This window comes from Scyliorhinus canicula, chromosome 23 (genome assembly GCF_902713615.1).
Source record: "Scyliorhinus canicula chromosome 23, sScyCan1.1, whole genome shotgun sequence".
Lineage (NCBI taxonomy): Eukaryota > Metazoa > Chordata > Chondrichthyes > Carcharhiniformes > Scyliorhinidae > Scyliorhinus > Scyliorhinus canicula.
This window is the reverse complement of record NC_052168.1, coordinates 22,667,236-22,672,502: the sequence shown is the minus strand read 5'-3', so window position 1 is coordinate 22,672,502 and position 5,267 is coordinate 22,667,236. Positions and strand designations below refer to the sequence as shown.

At 48.3% G+C, this 5,267-nt stretch overlaps 1 non-coding gene across 1 annotated transcript; it reads right to left on the bottom strand.

The window, feature by feature from the left end:
- Nucleotides 1-653: 653 nt before the first annotated feature.
- trnar-ccu lies at nucleotides 654-726 on the bottom strand. Its single transcript has one exon. It is a non-coding gene; the product is annotated as a tRNA-Arg (tRNA).
- Between the last annotated feature and the right edge of the window lie 4,541 nt (nucleotides 727-5,267).

Sequence of the window (5,267 nt, the reverse complement as noted above, 5' to 3'; positions counted from 1 at the left end):
TGTTTTTCCCTTGTAACTTAGAAACACAGTGCAAAAGGAGGCCATTCGGCCCATCAGGTCTGCACCGGCCCTTGGAAAGAGCACCCTACTTAAGCCCACACCTCCACCCTAACCCCATAACCCACAAACCCACCTAATCTGTTAGACACTAAGGGCAATTTATCATGGCCAATCCACCTAACCTGCACATCTTTGGACTGTGGGAGGAAACCGGAGCACCCGGAGGAAACCCACGCACACACGGGGAGGACGTGCAGACTCCGCACAGACAGTGAGAACAGAATTGAACCCGGGTCCCAGGCGCTGTGAGGCAGCAGTGCTAACCACTGTGCCGCCCTTCATTTGGACCCCTTTATTGCCCTTTGATGAAGTTCTCATTGAAGCTCCCCCCCCCCCATCATCTCCCTCGCTGCAGGCTTAATTAATTCACCTGAGGAAGGAGCAGCGCTCCGAAAGCTAGTGATTCGAAACAAACTGTTGGACTGTAACCTGGTGTTGTCAGACTTCTCACTGTGCTCACCCCAGTCCAACGCCGGCAACTCCACATCATGGCTTATTTAATGAGGAGCAGCTAATATTTGACAGGCTCAAACTAATTCCTGAGGGTGAATCAATTAAAGTAAGAGCCAGAAAGATCTTAAAAACACACACATCACCCCAGGTGGGACTCGAACCCACAATCCCTGGCTTAGGAGGCCAGTGCCTTATCCATTAGGCCACTGGGGCTGCACTTGAGCCGTCCCAAGCTGTGAGACCAGGCCCAAAAGCCTGTCGGGAGTTGTCATAGCAACTGTGTGAAGGACAGAATCAAAATCACTCGTGATGCTTCCGCCTTTGCCCATCCAACCCCGCTCAAGAACAAAATCCTGGATTCATTTGGCATCGTCATTGTGGTAAAAATCTCCCAAGGTGCTCGCCAGCCCGTAGCTAAAATAACAGTAAAAAGGAGAAATAAGGAAACCGGTTCGAGCGGCGATGCTTATTGAGAGGTCAAACAAAATTTGGCATATTTTTTTTAAATTTAGAGTACCCAATTATTTTTTTCCAATTAAGGGGCAATTTAGCGTGGCCAATCCACCTAACCTGCACATCTTTGGGTTGTGGTGGTGAAACCCACGCAGACACAGGGAGAATGTGCAAACTCCACACGGGCAGTGACCCAGGGCTGGGATTCGAACCCAGGTCCTCAGCGCCGTAGGCAGCAGGGCTAACCCACTGTGCCACCGTGCTGCCCAAACAAAATTTGACATTGAGCCACATGAGGAGACAGGAGGATTCCTGAGGGGGAGGTTTCAGAGAGCGTCGTAAAGAAAGAGGAGAGGAAGAGAGCTGGAGAGGAAGTTCCAGAATTAGGGCCCATGCAGGCTCCACCGGAGGAGCAGGAATATTCCGGAACTGAGGGAATGCTGACATCGCGCAGGGCTGCGGGGCTGGAAGGGGTCTCCATGGTAGGGAAGCGCGTGGTTGTGGACAGGTTGGCCGCCAGCCACAGAGATCGTGGAGACGCTGCGTGTTGAGGTCCACGCGTACGGATTGGGCATTTGTGGGGAGGTGAATGGGGAGAATGAAGGAGCACCTGACACCTGTGGATCTGTACCCTAGTTACAGACAGCACTGCAGGAGAGGACGGGCGACATATGATTCTAGTGCCAGCTGTGACTCATGGTTGACATCGCCTGCGGCTGTTTAGGGAGAAGCTCGTGGGGTTCTGTAATGATGCACTTTCACTTGAGAATTTGAAAAGGATTTATTAATAAGAAAACAGCAATCTTGTCATTGCACCCACCTCCCTAAGTGCCTCCTGCCTAAGAGGGCTCCACCTCCTGGAGTGATAACCCACTTTGAGTCCCAATTGGTCCCCTAAGGGTGACCCTCTTCTGTCACTGTCTGTGCGGAGTCTGCACGTCCTCCCCGTGTGTGCGTGGGTTTCCTCCGGGTGCTCCGGTTTCCTCCCACAGTCCAAAGATGTGCGGGTTAGGTGGATTGGCCATGCTAAATTGCCCGTAGTGTCCTTAAAAGTAAGGTTAAGGGGGGGGGGTTGTTGGGTTACGGGTACAGGGTGGATACGTGGGGTTGAGTAGGGTGATCATTGCTCGGCACAACATCGAGGGCCGAAGGGCCTGTTCTGTGCTGTACTGTTCTATGTTCTATGTTGTTGCCTTTAATAAGGACACGGGGAGTCCTCACCGAGTAAGAATGAAGAACTTTAGTTAATTTACAGTTAAGTTATATAAAACCCGGGGAGATAACCCTACAAGACACCTCCACGTTCGGTACCTTACTAGCCAACCTTTTGTGCATCGCCGAATGGAGTCCCCCTACGAGCACGCCCGGGAAGATAAACATTCTCACCCTTTTAGTCCTGTGGGGGATATGGAATTGCCCTTAAAGGGACAATCATCACATTCATCCCCCTTTAACTCCTTTATACAATCTTCAATAATTAAGTTACTCAGTCCTAAATTCTAACTGGCAGCTACATGTTCCAGGATTTAGGTGTTTCAGACGGGATAGAGGGGGAGGTAAAAGGGGTGGCGGAGTTGCGCTACTGGTTAGGGAGAATTTCACAGCTGTACTACGGGAGGACACCTCAGAGGGCAGCGAGGCTAAATGGGTAGAGATCAGGAATAAGAAGGGTGCGGTCACAATGTTGGGGGTTTACTACAGGCCTCCCAACAGTCCCAGCCTATCCACTCTCTCCTTATAGCTCAGATGCTCCACCCCAGGCAACACGGTGGGCAGCACAGTGGTTAGCCTGTTGCTCCAGGGACCCGGGTTCAATTCCCGGCTTGGGTCACTGTGTGGAGTCTGCACGTTCTCCCCGTGTCTGCGTGGGTTTCCTCCAGGCGCTCCGGTTTCCTCCCACAGTCCAAATATGTGCAGGTTAGGTGGGGGATTTGCCATGATCAATTGCCCTTAGTGTCCAATAAATAAATAAAAAGGTTAGGTGGGGTTACTGGGTTATGGGGATAGGATGGAGGTGTGGGCTTGGGTAGGGTGCTCTTTCCAAGAGCCGGTGCAGACCCGATGGGCTGAATGGCCTCCTTCTGCACTGTAAATTCAATGATTCCATGAACATCCTGGTGAATCTCCTCTGCATCCCTCCAATGCAATCACCTCCTTCCTTCAGTGTCACGACGAGAACTGCACACAGCCAGCGGGAGATAGAGGAGCAGATCGGTAGACAGATTTTGGAAAGGAGTAAAAGCAACAGGGTTGTTGTGATGATATATTGACTGGGACTCACTTAGTGCTAGGGGCTTAGACGGGGCAGAGTTTGTAAGGAGCATCCAGGAGGGCTTCTTAAAACAATATGTAGATAGTCCAATTAGGGAAGGGGCTGTACCGGACCTGGTATTGGGGAATGAGCCCGCCCAGGTGGCAGAAGTTTCAGTAGGGGAGCATTTTGGGAACAGTGACCACAATTCAGTAAGTTTTAAAGTGCTGGTGGACAAGGATAAGAGTGGTCCTGGGGTGAATGTGCTAAATTGGGGGAAGGCTAATTATAACAATATTAGGCGGGAACTGAAGAGCCTAGATTGGGGGCGGATGTTTGAGGGTAAATCAACATCTGGCATGTGGGAGGCTTTCAAATGTCAGTTGAAAGGAATTCAGGACCGGCATGTTCCTGTGAGGCATACGGCATGCTTGCCTTCATTGGCCGGGGCATTGAGTATAAAAATTGGTAAGTCACGTTGCAGCTGTATAGTTAGGCCACACTTGGAGTATAGTGTTCAATTCTGGTCACCACACTACCAGGGTAGGTGGATTGGCCACGCTAAATTGCCCCATTATTGGAAAAAATGAATTGGGTACTCTAATTCATATTAACAAGAACCTCAATCGCATTCAAGGATATGGAACAAGTACTGGTAAATGGGACTAGCGTGAGGTTAGGGGTAAGTTATTGTCTGTGGAGACTCAATGGTCAGAAGTGCCCTTTCTGTACTCTACCACTTTATGACTCTATGTACAGTCTAAATATGGTCTTACTGTTTTTTAAATTTAGAGTACCCAATTATTTTCTTTCCCCAATTAAGGGGCAATTTAGCGTGGCCAATCCACTTACCCTGCACATCTTTGGGTTGTGGGGGTGAAACCCACGCAGACACGGGGAGAATGTGCAAACTCCACATTGACAGTAGCTCGGGGCCAGGATCGAACCCGGGTCCTCAGGGCCATGAGGCGGCCGTGCTAACCACTGCCCCAAATATGGTCTTACATGGAGCTATTCCATGTAGGCTTGTTGCTCACCGAGTTCTGTCCTAGACTGTTCTCTGACCATGTGACTACATACTGTCATGAGAATGTCGCTTTAAGAAACGGTTAGCTGCTCATGTTACTGCAGTGATGTCAGAGTGTGGGTGGAGCCGAGCTCTGGTTCTGCTTTTTAGTTTCACTTTGAGAAAAAGCTTGGGTGTGTCTGGGTTTTCCAGTGAGCTGCAGCTGAAGTTAAACAAAGAGCTGTCCTGTTGATCTCTCTGCCACCCAAAGTCTATCTATTGATCATTTGGTGAAATCAGAATTATCAATGTTCTCAATAGTGAATGTGAGCCTAATGTGCTCCTGATTGAAGGTTTGTTAAGTCTTTTGGATGTTAAAAGGAAAGCTTAAAGGATTACTTGGTGTTGTATTCTTTGGGGGTTATCTTTGAATTAATGGTTGCTAAGATATTCACTGTTTGTTTTAAAAAGGTTAACTTGAGTTCATAGAATAAACATTGTTTTGTTTTAAAAAGTACTGGTCCATTTCTGCTGTACCACACCTGTAGAGTGGGCCGTGTGCTCCCCATACCACAATCTATTAAAAGTTGTGGGTCAGGTGAACTCCATGGTACACTTTGGGGTTCTCTAAACTCTGACCTATGACAATCACCCTGTGGGCAATGCCAGTATCCAGTCCCATGTTGCTACCAGCTCTGCCCAGCACCGTACATTATAATGTACCAGGCACTGATCATCACAAACTCGCATTCTCCCATTCCAACTCTTCACTGGACTTATTTTCTAGATGCTTTTTCATCGAGCTGACCTTATTCCACACCTCCCTCATTAATTCCTCCTTCACCGACATTTCATTTTCTAATTTATTTTTGCGTTTTTTTTTTATTCTCCAATTTTTCTTGTCAGTCATCGTGTTTTTTCGATGCCTTTTCTCCAGCGCTTTAAATCTTTTTGCTGATTCCTCTTTATGTTTAATAATTCTGAGTTTCTTTTGAAATCTTTAACTTCTGTGTTTCTTCCCAGGGGAATCTGTTGTGTTCTTAT